The 17,140-nt window shown below is 39.5% G+C and overlaps 1 long non-coding RNA gene across 2 annotated transcripts in view; it reads left to right on the top strand.

Annotated features, from left to right (window-relative positions):
* The window catches only part of LOC103278542 (uncharacterized), an 84,387-nt gene that overhangs the window by 21,205 nt on the left and 46,042 nt on the right, over positions 1-17,140 (top strand). The window contains exons 3-4 of one of the 2 annotated variants that reach the window (XR_010006026.1): positions 1,863-1,906; positions 12,365-12,931. This is a non-coding gene — a long non-coding RNA (uncharacterized LOC103278542). Of the gene's footprint in view, positions 1-1,862; positions 1,907-12,364; positions 12,932-17,140 lie in introns of those variants that run through there. The other variant, XR_010006027.1, reaches the window with a different exon arrangement.

Raw genomic sequence — 17,140 nt, forward strand, 5'->3', positions numbered from 1 at the left:
GAGTCAAGAGGGACTGTGAGTCATTGTTTTTGAAGGAAGGTGTAATTTCTGTCACAGAGAACACTTTGATATAATAGTAGGGGTCTTTTCACATTGCACTTTTATAGCATTATGATTCCACTTTCACTGCCATGGCTGCATCCTATGGAGTTTGTAGCTTCAAGGTAGCTAGAGCTCCCCGAAGAATTTACAACATCTCTCCATAAACTAAAAGTCCCAGAAGTTCACAGGATGAAACCATGGTAATTGAAGTTGAATCACAGTACTACAGAACCATACTCAATACATGTAGGCACTGTGAAACAATATATGCAGAGTAAATAAGTAATAAAAATTCAGTTTTTGAGAACTATTCTCAGTTCTGGATAGGCTGGATCTACACAGACAAATAAAGCAGATTGAGTTGCTGTGAGTTTTCCAGGCTGTATGGCCATGTGTTCCAGAAGCATTCTCTCCTGATGTTTCACCCACATCTATGGCAGGCATCCTCACAGATTTTGAGGGCTGTTGGAAACTAGTCAAGCGGGGTTTATATCTATCTATCTATGGAATGGCGAGAGTGGGAGAAAGAATTCTTGTCTGCTTGAGGCATGTCTGAATGTTGCAATTGGACAGCTTGTTTAGCATTGCAGCTTCAAAACCTGGCTACTTCCTGCTTGGGGGAATCCTTTGTTGGGAGGTGTTAGCTGGCCCTGGTTGTTTCTTGTTTGGAATTCCCCTGTCTTTCAAGTATTGTTCTTTATTTACTGTCCTGATTTTAGAGTTTTTTTTAATACTGGTAGCCAGATTTTGTTCATTTTCATGGTTTCCTCCTTTCTGCTGAAATTGAACTAGAGGTAGAACTACATGATATGGGTCTACACCCACCCACTCTGGGCCATACACAGATATTTAAACCTCCCTTGCCTAGTTCCCAACATACCTCACAACCTCTGAGGATGCCTGCCACAGATGTGGGTGAAACGTCAGGAGAGAAAACTTCTGGAACATGGTCATACAACCCGAAAGACTCACAGCAACCCAGTGATTCCAGTCATGAAAGCCTTCAACAATACAGAAGGAAAAGAAGATATGGCATGGAAGTTTAGGGGAGTTAGGGAGAGGGCTTTGAGGAATCATAAATCATGCCCAATTGTTTTTGTGTTTTTTTTAAAAAAAACAATCCAATGGGACAAAATTGAGGTAGAATGGTTCATACAGCCAGTGGGTTACACCCCCCCCCCCGGACCTACCACCACCACAGAACAAGAAGACAAGCCCTATAAGAGCAGCTTAAAGAGTAGGCATGTTTAGCCTGCAGAAGAAAAGGCTGAGAGGGGACATGATAGCTATGTATAAATATGTGAGGGGAAGTCATTGGGAGGAGGGAGCAAGATTGTTTTCTGCTGCCCTGGAGACTAGGATGCAGAACAATGGCTTTAAACTACAGGAAAGGAGATTCCACCTGAACATTAGGAAAAACTTCCTCACTGTTCTCAGATGTCATGCATTAGTGATAAAGAAAAAAAAAAGGAGTGGTCCAGTGGCCTAATGGTTAAACCTCCAGAGCTGGGGATTGTGGGCTCAAGTCCCACTTGTTGGATGGCTTCTTTGCGGGGGGGGGGGGGGGGTTGGCCTTTGTCATTTCTTCCATTTCTATGATTCCATGAAATTATTACTTGGGAAGACCAATAGTTGTAAACAGCACATGGACACAGTGTGCTTCTCTGTTGACTCCTCCAGTCTGATTTTTTTTTATACATGAATTTTCCTATTTTCATTTCTATCTTGCATTTACTCTAATAGTTACCTATCTATGAAATAGTATAATGAAATCTGAGCAATATTTTTGAAAATTGCTGTACCTTGCTTCTTTTCCTCAGATGTAGCGATGTAAGAAAAGAAGGCTGGATCAAAATCTCAGAAGGTAATTTTTTTTCTTACTGCCTTTATATTACATTTTTAAAATGATAATTCTTTTCTTAAAATGGAAATGATGATTGTGATATTGGTCATTGAAAAAAGCAAATCTGCTGCTGAGTCTGCCAGATTTCACTCCTGCCTGATGGATAACAATTTAATGCAATGATTTACATGAATCTTCCAGTGACAGATATTACCAGAAGATTTGTGTGCTATTCTACAGAAATAAGCAGCATATTGACGTAAGAACAATATGTGTATGTATATAAATACTATCTGTTGAAAGCAGCCTGGACCTCTGTCTTATTAATCTCAACCAAAGGAAGAGTTAAAGCTTTCGAAGGCTATTAGTTAATTGCTTTCCTCTTAAACAGTCCAAGTCTATTCCATTAAGTATTACTTCAGCGTCATACACGGCCTCATTGATTTTCTGGGAGTGAATTGGGAAACAATGAATATCTCAGTTTAGTATAAATTGCAGAAACAACCCATCTTTTTGATATTTCATTGGCAGTAGGTTTGGTATGGACAGTGCCTTAATTCTGGCAGCAACATTTAACCAAATATCTAAGTGATATGGCTTTTTCTTTATAAACCTTACGAGGCTTACTTTTGTTCTCATGAGCTCACCCTTAACATTATGTCTTTCTATTCCTTTGGTTTTTATCTTAGCTGTTTTGGTTAAAAAGTATTGATTTAACTGATTCCGCCAGGTAGCTGTCTGCAAGTGTGGAACAGTTTGCTTAATATGCAGATAGTATGTTGTTTTCCATTACCACTTCAACTACCTCCTTCTGTTTATGGTTTATAGGAAAATAATCCTATGACAAACTGCTGTGCAGAAATGAGTAGGCCCTTGGAGAGAAATGGTAGCAATTTATGAGATGTTTGTGTAGCAGCTGTTTTGTGTATATAATTATCGTTCTCTTCATGGCTTAGAGCAGATTGCTGAAACTCCTTGGTCCTGAAAATTTAACATCCATTTTACATGACAAACAAAAGTATCTCCTCTTTTCACAAGACACATTAAATACATTAATTAAACACCTCAACAAATCTGGGCCTTACTGGAAGACCCAAGTTTATTGAGGTGCTGAACTTGTGGAGATAGTCCTGGGGGTGAGTACCCATAGACATCCCACTTTTTCGGGCTCCAAAAAGCCTGGAGGAGTTTGGATTGGGGATGAGGACTAAAACCCATGTTGAAGCAGGTTACTTTAACCTGTTTTAGTGTTGGTTTTATCTATGTGTGGAAGTGCCCTCATATTCTCACAGTTTAGTGGAATTTAGTGTCCCATTAACTGTCAAGGCTAAATGCTAGGGAATTATTTGACTTGTATTTTGTAGAGGTCTTAGCATTCTTTGGCAGAGAAGGCTAAAGACCTAGCATTGAGCCATGGCAGCAAAAGGGGAATCAAACTGCATTTGTTTTACAATGTAAATGCATCCCCTTAAACATTTTTAGAAACAGTACTGCAATGTGTCTTTTTATGCGATATTCATATTTTATTATAATTTTTGTTTGGTTTTAAATGTTTTAATTCATCCTTTAAGCTGCCCGTAAAACTTTGTTATATATGTAGTCCACATAGATCAGGATGGTCCATGACATATTTTATTGCCTTTGCAGAATGTCTTTGCATTTCATAGAAAGAACAGAGCGGATCTTATGCAGGCTCATATAAAATTAGATCATTTTTAAAAATCTCTTGTGCTCAGTAATAAAGACGACTGAATGTATATGAGTTGGTTTTTAAGAAAAGATTTGCATTTGAGGTTTGGGGTTGGATGCCATACTTCAGAAAAGAGTAATTACCAACAGTTGAGCAGTAAAACTGCAAGCTACATTGATTGTGGCAAAAATGGCTCTTGACCCCTAATTAGGATGTTGTGTAGAATGACTGGTGGGGCAGTCATCTGAGAACTCCATAATTGGAAGACCAATCCCTTCCTGCCTCCTTGCAGCAATTCTGGAGTGCTCCTCAAGCCTTACATTGCTTCACTGATTAATATAACCTCTCTTAAGACTTCTACGCAATTGGTAATTATATCCGAAGGGAATAATAGCATCTTTAACATGAATTTGCAAGAGCATTGCAAATATTCAGTCGTGCACAATTTACCATCAGAGCAAGCATTTATCTGTATCAAAATTGCTCTGTGTCCCTGAAGTCAAGAATCTTTCTTCAGCTGCAACAAATGTTATGGCAAGCTTCTAACACAGAGTATGGAGTGGGAGGAAATTGTGAAGCCTTACAGCAGTGGTTCTCAACCTGGGGGTCCCCAGGTATTTTGGCCTACACCTCCCAGAAATCCCAGCCAGTTTACCAGGTGTTAGGATTTCTGGGAGTTGAAGGCCAAAACATCGGAGGACCCACAGATTAAGAACCACTGCCTTGCAGTATGAATAAAAGCAAGGGTGACCCCAGGTTTGAGCAAATACTACGGAACAAAACAGCCTTGCAGTATCCTCTTTGGGAAATTATCAAGTAATGGCAGTGAGAGCTGACTCCTAGAGAGAAGTGTAGAGATAGATTACAATTCTGAGGATTTCCTCAAACTATATAGCTCACGGGGATGCTGACTAAGGTTTTTATAAGTTATAAGCTGGAAAATATCTCTCCCAAATTATGATATGAGCCTGTCTGGACCTGAGGCAGGATTTATTTAAGACTTTTAAAATTCTGTAGAGACTTTAGTCTAGTGTAGTTGTTCCAATGAAGTGATTTCTAATCTTTGTCCCCCAGGTGTTTTGAACTTCAGTTTCCAGAATTCCTGATAGTTGGCCAAGTTGCCTGGGACTTGTGAGCCTTGAAGTTCCAAATGCCTGGAGAACCAAGGGTCGGAATCATTCTGCTAGTAGAGATTCTTGTCAGATTGCTGACATAGGCTATTCCCTGAATTTTCCCAGCAGTGTTAACTGTCTATCAATGGGATGCTTAATCATAGCTTCACAACCTCTCTCCCGCTGGGTATCTTTGTCATCTCTGCAAACTCATAGAGTTATGGTAGTGCAGGTATGGCCAAACTGGTCCTAGAGGTAACAAATACTGTTTCATTGTTTGGTCCCCAAAAGGTCTTAAAATACTTCCAGTCACTTCCAGTCAATAAAAAGCCTAAAATAGCTCAGGATAGCCCCCAACCATTTCAGAAATGGTCAAGTACAAATGTTATTCAAGAAGTGTCCACAGTCCTCAGTTATCTTTTTTATGAACTGAATTTTGGGGAGCTTGGGGTCAAATCTGTAATTATGAATATTTTTCAGGAGAAGGACTTTCTTCTTCTTCTTCTTCTTCTTCTTCTTCTTCTTCTTCTTCTATACATCTTGGGGCGGGCACAAAATCAGTAGATGCGGCTTATCTACCTTTCTCACCCCCACCAATTCTCCCACACCAGAAGCGACTTCCATTATCCATACTTGTATTAAACATTTTGCACTGAAAGTCAGTACAAGAATAGAAGCAGCTTCTAGATACCGTTTGTGTATTCATGAGCCCATAGACCCTCAAAAAAGTGGGAGGCAAGCTTGCTTTCTACTGTTCCAAAGTGTTGGACCAAACCTGTGGATTGAAATCACAACAAAGGAAGGGGAGATGCAATGGATGAAGATGGTTCTCCAGCAAGAGGAAAGCAATAAGTTCATAGAAGATAAAATAGACAGGGATTTGAGAATTGTATGCAGTGAAAGACCTTCCCTTTGGTCCCAGTTTCCTTCTGCCTGAGATCAAAAATCCACTCAATTCCTCTGGGCTGATTTTGCAGGTCATCCCCTCTGTACTTCTCAGCTATTCCTTGGGAATAACATGTGAAGGCAGTGCTTGGTTTATTTTCCAAGCATCTTTCAAACACTTTTATCTCAGGAGGAGGAACAAAAGAGGCAAAAAAAGTCTGGCAGACCTGCTTGGAAGGACCTGTTTGGAAGCAAAGGCAAGACAAGCTCCAGGAAAAGGAATGAAGCCAGTGAAAATGCCAGGTTCTTTGTTCACTCCTGGTACTGAGGGAAGGAACTAGGAAAGTGTTGAGAACATAGCTAGGACAAAAATAAAGGTGGAACAGACCCAGACTGAAGTTTGGTGGTGGGATTTTGCTCATCTTGCAGCTACAAATACATTCAGATGTCTCTGCTTGACTTACGAGCAGCTTTTCTTGTTGCCAGAGAGAGGAGAAAAATCACCAAACAAAGCCAATTTGCACAGGTGTGTATGGAGCAGGGAGAAGGCAGCAACAGCTTGAGGGCAAACTTTACAGCAGGGCTTAATTAAATCCCCTGGGTGCCTTTCCCCTATTTGTAACACTCAGAAGGTATAATTCAGTAATATAGCCATGTTAGTTTGAAATATGGAGTATACAAAGGGATCTTGTAGCACCTAAGACTGAGAGAATGAAGTTGGTAGCATAAGCTTTCAAAACCAAATTATGCATCTGAGGAAGTAGACTAATGGCTTGTCTACACTGACTTAAAAAAAATCTATTTGTTACTTCAGTTTCATGGACTTCATCAAATTATCCTGGGAAGTGTTCAGAAGAAGAGAGTTCAGTCTAACTCCATTTCATAATAAAATGGAGTTTTTCCCTAACTTTTAATCACACTGTTCAGTGCACTCAGTTGTCTTGCATATTTTTCAATGAAAAGGTTTCCACACTGCAGACATTTGGCCCAGCCCACCATCCCTCTCGGTGCTTTTTGGTACTTCAACTCCCACAATTCCCAACAGCAGGGAGGGAGAGAGAGAAAAGGGATGGAAGGGAAACCCGTTTGGAACGGCAACAGCGCTAGCCCTCCCAACACAGACAAATCATGGAAGGAAGGAATAAAGGTACCCTAAAAGGTTATTTTATTTTTTGCAAAGTAGAAGCGTTATGAGATAGCTTACAACCAACCCTTCCTGCTTGGGGAGCAAAAGGAAATTGCCCAAAAAAGTTTATTTTGACTCCTCCTCTAATTTCTCCTCCCACAAATGTGATCCTAACTGAGAGCAACCAGTGCTACTTCATTAGAAATTTGGCAAAACATCCTGAGTTTTGAGAAAAATCAATTTCCTGAAACGTTGGAAAAAATGCTGCCCTCACATTTAAAAGTCTCAAAAACTGCACTTTAACCAAAACAAATGTGGTGAACCCAGTGGAATACCAGATTTTAAATGTAGAACTCAGTGGCATTTAAGTTATGTGAAGAAGTGGCTGGTCTGCATTGCCCTGCAGTGGCCCTGTTAACACCACATACATTGTGGTGAGGTTGCCATAAGTGGTCACACACTCACCTTGGTCGGGGTGTGTATCCACGTTTCATTTTGTTTGCATTATTTTGGTCATATTGTTATGCATGTGAATATATATATATATTCTGTTAAACAGGGGTGTGCTAATACTGATATGTAACTATCAGCACAAGCACACACTGTCTTTTAACAAAAATCAATCTGTGAAAGAACCACAATGATCATCTACCAACCGATTCTACCTCCCTTTAGTAAAGTGATACTGCCCAGAGGGTCAGCAAAAAGCCAAAAAACCCTGGATTTTCTATACAGATGAAGCGTAAAAGGGAAGGTTTTGAACCATATTAAAGCTCAGAGAACCACATTGCAAATGAATCATCAAGAACATCATGTGTCTGGTAAATACACTCTTTCTACAGTGTAGAACGAAGCCCTATGAAAGTATACACTCTTTCAGTTCTTTCAGTTAGTTGCTAAGGTGCTATAAGATCCTTTAATCTTGGAAGTATGTTATTATTGATGATGTTGTTATATGCAAATCGTTCCACATTTGCCCAAAGCACAGCAGGCTTCAAGGTTTACAAGCAAAATTCCGCTATCCCAGCCAAAAGGGAAACTGGAGAAGGACCAGAAAAAGCAATAAACATCATAAATAGAGAAATCTATACAACCACCAGCATTGAACCAAGATCATGTCCAATGTAGTCTCGTGTATCAAATTGTTCTTGAATTACGCTAAAGAAGGATTCTAGATCTCCCACAATTATATATTGCATACTTTGTCCAACAGCAATGAATTTTAAAGAATCTAAGATTCTCATTGGCAGAAGATAAAAGTCTGAGTAGTCTACATTCATATCTTTTCACCAAATGGAGGAAGGGAATTCCTAATTCGTGTACTGGAAACCTCTTTAACACAAAATCAGAAAGGTCTTTGCAGAGCTGTCTGCTGTTATGAAAATATAAACTATCACAGAATAGAGAAGGAAGAGACTTTTCCTAGAGCATTGGTTCAGATCTCTTTGATATAATTTATAATTGTACAAACTGATTTTTCATCATTATCTCACAAATTGAAACATGCCTCACAGCAATTCGGTTATCAATTAGTGCAGAAAATATCTGATAGCCTGGCTTTTTTAACAAGAAAGTCTTCAATGTCCGGTATAATGCTTGGTCTATGCAATTCTAACAGCAATTTAAGAAGACGGAAAAGGCTTAATTAAGTGTGGAAACTTTCTATACATTGGCCATTTTTGGTCTTGCTGATAAGGTTTATTACATTTAAATGGTGGTACATCGAATTCAAACAAGAGAAAGTAAGGTACAATTTTAAGCATGTTGATATTTGAGTGGACATTGGTATGTTCATAAGAACATCTAGCTAATCTTCCACATTAGTGGTCAGAGCAATGGAAAAGTTCTCATTTGACACACTAACAACAGCAGAGTTTCAGGATCTCTGCTACTACATGTTTAAATAAGTGTGACTAGTCCCTTTTACACATGTGAGAGATGCAGCTACTCTAGAGGCTTTTTCTATTCCGCCTCCCCTTCCCCCCTCGTCCATCTTTTTCAGCAAAACATATTGATGGAGAGAGAGAGGAAGGTGAGAAAAGCAGAAAATGGGTCATGGGCCGCATGTGCTACAGCTCTGTATTCTCAACTCAGAGGCATTCAGAAACATTTTATGCTTCAGCAAGGATCACTGACATCTGAGAAGGCAGAGCAGTGGAGAAAAAGAAGAAAGATATTTATGATAGGGATGGAAGTTAAATCCACTAATCAGATAAGGATTAGGCCTATTATTATGGCTTGCTAGCTGGCAGTGGACCTTGATAAAATCCAGGATTTTTAAAAATGAATATTTTTGTAGCAAACTATAATGAGAAAAGTTATCAAATAAGGCAGGCATCAGTATTATATTCAAGGAAAATGATGAATTCTACCTGCTGTCTAAAATGTTCTACTTTCAGTGATTCCTTTTAAGTGATCTTTGGAAAATAATATATTTGTTTAATTTCATTTAAAGTTTCCAGCCACTGTCAAGACTCAACAATACTGTTCTGTTGATACTACTGTTCCTATGAATGGAACTGGGTGAAGAAAGGTTCCTTCTGCCCAGGATCCCCCCCCACAAATTTACTCTAGTGGACAGCACCCTCCTCCCTAAGTATCTGGTTTGAAGGGTGGGAGCGGCAAGGCGATGGAGGAGAAAGCAGGAACATCCCATCACATAGAATCATAGAGTCATAGAATAATAGAGTTGGAAGACACCACATGGGCCATCTAATTCAACCCCCTGCCATACAGGTTGCCAGGTTTGAATCCAGCCCGGGGAGAGTGCGGATGCTCCTTCTATCAGCTCCAGCTCCATGCGGGGACATGAGAAAAGCCTCCCACAAGGATGATAAAAACAAGAAAACATCCGGGCATCCCCTGGGTAACGTCCTTGCAGATGGCCAATTCTCTCACAGCAGAAGCGACTTGCAATTTCTAAAGTCGCTCCTGACATGAAAAAAACTAAAACAAACCTTCATGGTTTTTTTATAAATGCCTCTCCTGGGCCTAAAATAAGCACCTTAGATTGGGAAGTTGATAAAGTTGCACACCACAACCCATATTGGATACTGTGGGATAATTTTAATCGCTTTTTAAGGAGAAAAAGGTTTGGGAAGCAATGTGGCCCTCTCAGTCCAATGAAGACCCTTTGTTTACAGCATATATGAACTCTTGTTTCAAATAACTTTCTGAAGAACCTTACATGAATAGTCTCTTTCAATTAGAGGGCACCTGAAGAACCTCTGGCTGATGCAGATAATGCTTAATCCACAACAATCCCTCAGTAACGGTGTCAGCCTGATGGGACCTCCTCCCACATTCCTCTGAGGCTGGTTAGTAACTTCCTAGTTGTTGGGAAGAAGATAAAAATACTCCTTGGTACACCATTAAAGTATTGGGGTCATGAAAATAAAATGGTCAATTGATACATTAGCAAGAAAAGAGGAAGCAGATCACCAGTAGGTATTAAATGTTAAATGTTAATGGGCATCTTAAAAGCTGTCTGCTGTCCTTTCTAATGAACCTTTATAAGGAAGCAGAGCATAGTTGGTAAAGTTGCACACTACAACCCATATTTGATATTGTGGAGCCCCTGATGGTGTAGTGGACTAAAGCCTTGTGACTTGAAGGTTGGGTTGCTGACCTGAAAGCTGCCAGGTTCAAATCCCACCTGGGGAGAGTGCGGATGAGCTCCCTCTATCAGCTCCAGCTCCATGCAGGGACATGAGAGAAGCCTCCCACAAGGATGATAAAACAGCAAAACATCTGGGCGTCCCCTGAATCATAGAATCATAGAATAGTAGAGTTGGAAGAGACCTCATGGGCCATCCAGTCCAACCCCCTGCTAAGAAGCAGGAAATCACATTCAAAGCACCCCCGACAGATGGCCATCCAGCCTCTGCTCAAAAGCCTCCAAAGAAGGAGCCTCCACCACAGCCCTGGGCAACGTCCTTGCAGACGGCCAATTCTCTCACTCCAGAAGTGACTCAAGTTGCTCCTGACACGAAAAAAAAACGATATTGTGCGATAATTTCAATGGCTTTTTAAGGAAAAAAAAAGGTTTGGGAAGCCATGTGGCCCTCTCAGTACAATGAAGACCCTTTGTTTACAGCATATATGAAATCTTGTTTTAAATAGCTTTCTGAAGAACCTTACATGAATAATCTCTCCCAATTAGAGGGCACCTGCAAAGCTTCTGGCTCTGGGAATTGGTTGGTTCCGTACCCTGTTAACTATGAATTTGCAAGTGATTCAACAGAGGACACTTACAAACAAGACTCTCATCAGACAACTTCTTAAATAGAAATCTGTTATACGTAAAGAATACAATTCTACTCTGAAAGTGCTGTGGACACTGTTGTTCTGGGGCTTTTAATTAGAGTTGCTAAGTAAAGGATACAAAAGGAGAAAGATCTCACCTAAATATCAGTTCACCAATGTTGGATAATAGAGAGGGAAAATAAGTAAGGTAAGAAATACTCAGAGGTGATTTTGTCAGTTCCTTCCTACAGCATTTGATATTCATTAGTGATCTCTCATCTTAGGCCTCAAGATCAGACACTATCTGGTGCTTTTAGAAATAAGGAAGACTAAGCTGTGGTGCTGCCAAGAAAAGATTTATTATAACCATTAAGGGCTGGTTCATTTCAGGAAAGAACTTCCTTACTTCATGGGCTCAGTCTCTGCAAATGCAAGCCACAGAGCTTTTCCTTACCATCTGGCTGGCTGTCCTTTAGAAACAAGAGTCTGTTTACAACATCATCCATGGGCCTCTTCCCATACATGGATTGTCTCTGCCAGTAAAGGCAATATAAACATAAGAAATAGACATTTGTACTAGTTTACAGCCAGTAAAACAAGTCTTTTTCAAAAGATATGTATAAATTTTATCTGGAGAGCCTACATGCTCTCATACACTTACAGATCACATATACACATTAATATATTAATACCTTTGGGAAATGTATTCTCAAGATGATCATTTAGCAGATATATAATGAGGCTTGTCAGCTCTGTAATTGCTCTTCACAAGAATCTCAGTAAAATCTGGGTATCTATAATCCAGTTCTTGGCATGATTCCTAGTAAATTAGTGCTATAACTCAAGATAAAACAAACATGTCATTTTGATTTTTTTTGTCTATTGTTTGTTCAGTAAGACAATATAAAATGCCTGTCTTTGTTATCCTGTAGCATCCTCACCCACTAAGAATGGGATTTCCAAAACATTTTAAAGTTCTATTCATATATTATTGATAAATCAGTGTAAATCAGTGTAAAGTCACCTACATCTATGAATGAGAGATTTCCAAAAGCTCCAGGCAACAACCCCAGTTTGCAAATTTAGGGCTGTGGATTATTTCATGAAGTTTATCCATCTGTAATATAGCCTTCCTCTTTTCTGACTGTCTCCCAGAGGTATTCTTGGGGGGTAAATTCACAAAAAGGGGAAAAAAATCAAAAATACTAAAGCAATAACAGCAGCAATGGCAGCAGTTCACTAGGTCAGAAACTTCTTGTGCCAGCAAGGGAGCTATTGAACTTAAGGAATTCCAGAGCAGAATCAAGCTTTAAAAGTTATAAAAAGACTTTATTCAAAGAACTACATATCAAGATAGGAAAGTTAACAGGGTCTAGCCATCTAATTAACTCACAGCAGACATCTTGTCTCCATGCTCACAGGAGAAGAACAAAAGAAGAATAAAATGGAGAACTCAAGGGTTTGCCAAGTGCTCAGAAAAAGAGCCCTGTCTCTGAGAAGTATCAGTCTAGCAAACAAGGTGGTTGGAGGAAAGAACAGAGTTAAATGCAGACAAAGAGGCCAATGGGGGAAGGACTTTCCTCTGTCAACTAACTCATCTGCCTATCAATTCGGAAGCTTTAATTGGTACAGAGATCAGCAGCCAGATTACTAACCGGAATTCCATACAGGGAATGGAAAACTTGCTGTTGACATTACAGCAACATAATTAATTTTAACACTCTTAATTGAATCTTTAGTGATTCTGAAGTTCAAGGTTCATGTTATTCGGTTAGATATAATTTAACTGATTATGTAATTTTAGTTTTATGTTACAATTTGCTGTTAGATGTTGATTACTTTGGGATTTGTGTGTGTTGTTATTGTATTTATGCTATGGCTGTTTTCAGGGCATTGAATGTTTGCCTTTTTGTTTGCGTTTGCTGGAACCCGCCCTGAGTCTCCTTGGAGAGATAGGGCAAAATACCAATAAATTATTATTATTATTATTATTATTATTATTATTATTATTATTATTATTATCATCATCATCATCATCTAACAACCTCATCACATGAGTACTTTTTGGCAGCGTTCGCCAGTTTGTCAATACTTTTGCGACTGGGCCCACTGGCTCCTATCCCATGACATGGAGCAACTTCCAGCATGACTCCATCGCCAAAGTATTGACGAACCAGTGCATTCCATCACAGTGGCAACAAGTGTTGCATTGGATCAACAGGGGAAGCTGGGCACCTGGCGTGCTCTCCCCCCCCCCCCCCCCGTAGGATGAGGCAATGGGTGAGTTGGGCGATGTTGCGCACAGGTTCCCTACATCCACGGACAGACACACCCAGATTTGCCACACAATGTTTGGCAATTTGACGGCAAGTCTGATGAGGTCGTTAGTCCCTGCTGAGGACTACAAGCTTGTGCAGGATGTTGTTAAGTTCCAACAGGTATATATCATATCATGGTATGTTCAAAGTACTCCGTTTGGTTCATTTTGGCTTCTAGAGAGATTTCAGATTTAATTTCCTCCAATTCATGGTATCTGTAGAATGCTATTGGAACACTGCATTTCAAATGAATTGATTCTCTTGATGTTAATTTTCTTCCCTGTCCAGCTTTCACAACCAGCCACAGAAATCAGAAATACAAGGGCATGAGCAATTCTCATTCTGATATTCAGTAATGTATCTTTACACATAAGTGTCTTATCCTCATAGGATGGGCATCATTGTTACCTGTCCTAATCTTCATCTGACTTTTGGATAACATCTCCATTTTATCATGGTATCAGAAACCCCCTTATTAAGTAAATGCAATGGTGCCTGTAAGGTCTGCAGTCACACCACTTCTACTACAAAACAACAACAATAACAACAATACATTTTTATTTATTACCTGCATCTCCGTTTAGCTTCAAAGCAAATATGTGTATAGATATGTTAGAAGATATAGGAGTGCACACAATAGTCTCAAAATAAAATATGAACACACATATATCTACAAAGCATTCAGTTACTTTTAGATACTTTACAAGTCCTCTGCATATTTTCAGTCCATAACTGCATATAGGACAAAATGAATGCAGCCTTTTAATGGGAAAATTCAATCACAATATCTCCTTAATATTTGTGTATGTGTGCATGTATGTGCAGTGTGCACTATCATTTTATGTACAGTTCTTGAGAAGGTTAAACTACAGTAATCTTGATACTTCATTTTACAATTGAAAGGAAGGGGTGGGTTTTGACTTTAGTCTAGTCTTGAATGGCTTGAATGAATAAAGCCCATTATTTCAGAAATCTAAGGAGTGTCTTTTTGTAGAGTCTCTTTGTATTGTGTTAAATTCTACATGGAATGCTTCAGATAATAGCTTATCTGGCATGGAAGCCACTTCTGGTCTTTCGGAAAATGTGTCTATGTAATGTCTAATAATGTTGTTGATTTCATCAACATGTCAATGTATAAATGCTTTCTGGAGCCTTCACAAATGAAATCAGATTATTTTCCCTTTAAAATATTCAAGATAGCTAGGATAGCTTGGCCTTTCACAGTGGGTTCACATGATATAGCAATCTGAGGACCCATGGGAACTTGGCTTGCTATAAACAAGTAGTATGCTGTTCAGTTGCTCATGTTTACTGCACGAGCAAGTTATTAAACCGTGGAAATTTGCTCCAAGGTTGGCTTATTATGCCATATGACCATAGCCTTCTCCCTCCCTCCCTCCCCCCCTCTCTCTCTCTCTGTGTGTGTGTGTGTGTGTGTGTGTCTTTTCCTCTCCTCTCCCCTCTCTCCTCTCTCTCTTCTCTCTTCCAACAAACCAGACAATTAATTCCTGTTTTATTTCAGGAAGAAAGTTGTGAGATGTCTAGCATCTCCAACTGAAAATGATGAAACTGTGTACACCAAAACATCGTACATGCATGACAAGACAGGACACCAATGGAACTCTAACTTATTTTTCATGCAAACAAATCCAATGACTCAAACTTCTGAACATCTTGTTACCTTGATGATGCTGACATTCACAGATTTTACATGGAAACACTCAGGAACTCTACGAGGCTCTGCTTTTTATAGAAAGGGTCAGATCTATCTCAGTGTGTGATAGCCTAGAGGTGTTTGCAATGGATCAGTGTATCAGATGTGTGTGTATTTACAGCAGAGAGATGGAACTATGTGTAATGATATATTTCAGCAATGTCTCCTCCTAAAAATTGCATTTTAATGCAAATTTTCATTTCTGCTTCATTTCTTATTGCATATAATGGCGCTCCATGCAGTCATGCCGGCCACATGACCTTGGAGGTGTCTACGGACAACACCAGCTCTTTGGCTTAGAAATGGAGATGAGCACCAACCCCCAGAGTCAGACATGACTGGACTTAATGTCAGGAGAAACCTTTACCTTTACATATCTAAACTAATAGTGATTTTAAAAGAATATATGTATCAGTAACCAGAGAGTTTCAGACATAGTTTATCGCATTCAAAAATGTCATGGGAAAAAGATGACAAACCGCAATCAAGAGTAAACATTCTAACGAGTCATAATTAGGGACCTCATCAGACAGATGTCCATAAACCTGGGGACAGTGAGGGAATCCATGGGGCAGCAGGGGAAACCAACAGGCAGCAGCCCACATCGCCCCCTTGCCATCACATGGCATTTCCCATCTGCCCCTGGCTTCATCCCTCACTGTCCCTGGCTTCTTGAATGAGAACATGGATAATGCCAGTCTTTTGTGGGGAACTTCAGTGGATCTGAGGCCAACTTCATGTCCAAGGAGCCTCCAAAGGCTCCATAGGAAGTAGAATCTCCCCCCCCCCCCCCAAAGCGACTCACATGTGACCAAAACTCTATTCTTGGTTTTGAAAAATAGATGTTTTGATGTTAAAAAGTGCACCATGGCCCTGTAACCTAGATAAAGGATTAATTGCTTCCAGTGCTGTGATTTGACCTCTTCCTCACTTTTTCTGAAAAACAAAGGATGGTGTGAGGCTTCTCAAGATGTCAAGGAGCACAAAATAAATTTTGCAGGCCACAAGTTGATTTCCAAGAACAATTCAGAGTGCTGGCATGTTCAGTAAAGTCTTATATGGCTTAAGCCAAGACTATTTGAAAAATGTTAGAGCATCCCTTATCTAAAATGCTTTGAAGCAGATATATTTTTTATTTTGCATTTTCCCCAGATTTTGTAATATTTGCATCTACATCATGAGGTACCATGAAAATGGGACTCAAGCTTAAACACAGAGTTCATTTATATTTTATGGAGACTTTATATACATATCCTCAAGATATCTTTATTCACAATATTTTGTGTGTGAAACAAAGTTTGAGTATATTGAATCATCAGAAAATAAAGGGTCACTCTCAGCCACCCATGTAGACCATTTCAGATTTCAGCGTGTTTTGGAATTCGGAACAAGGGATGCTAGGCCTGTATATTCCTAAAAGAACCGCCAGAGCTTTAAAATATTTGGGGAATGCTTTATTTATTTTGATCTCAGCATCTTAAAAGTTTAATGAGGACATGGAAGAAAGCCTTGATGGCTGTGAAATTCTCTCCCTTGGAGGACTTTTTTGGCCTCTCATTGCCCTTCTTCTACCAACAGATAAAGACCTTTTCATTTGAAAGGCATATGGCAAAGGTGTCCACACTTTTTGCAGAGAGGATCATATTTGGTGAGCTGAAAATGAGTCAGGATTGACCATTCAGTCTGACTTTTTTAAAACCATTAACATTAAATGCAAATGAACTATTTTATGAATTTTATTGCAAATGGCATACAAATAAATATAAACATTTAAAGTCTCTTTTAAGAGAGGAAAAAGCAGAATATAATAATATCTATAATTTATCTGTGTAAGTGCATGTGCATATACATTGTTCCCTCATTTATCGTGGGGGTTATGTTCCAGGACCACCTACAATAAGTGAAAATCGGTGAAGTAGGGATGCTATGCTTCTCCATAGGAAGGAAGTAGAAAGAGGGAGGGAGGGAGAAAGGAAGGAAGGAAGGGAACATGGGAAGAAAGAGGTAGGGGAACATGGTGCCACCTCCTCCTCCTCCTGTTGCCGTTTGGGCTCCTTCTCCGCCCTGCCGCCCACACCCGACTGAGAGTACCGCCACTGTAAATCATATTTTTTATTATTTATAATATTATTTTAGTGTTTATTAAAAATCGTGAAACAGCAAGT

The sequence above is a fragment of the Anolis carolinensis genome, chromosome 4 (genome assembly GCF_035594765.1).
Source record: "Anolis carolinensis isolate JA03-04 chromosome 4, rAnoCar3.1.pri, whole genome shotgun sequence".
Taxonomy (NCBI): Eukaryota; Metazoa; Chordata; class Lepidosauria; order Squamata; family Dactyloidae; genus Anolis; species Anolis carolinensis.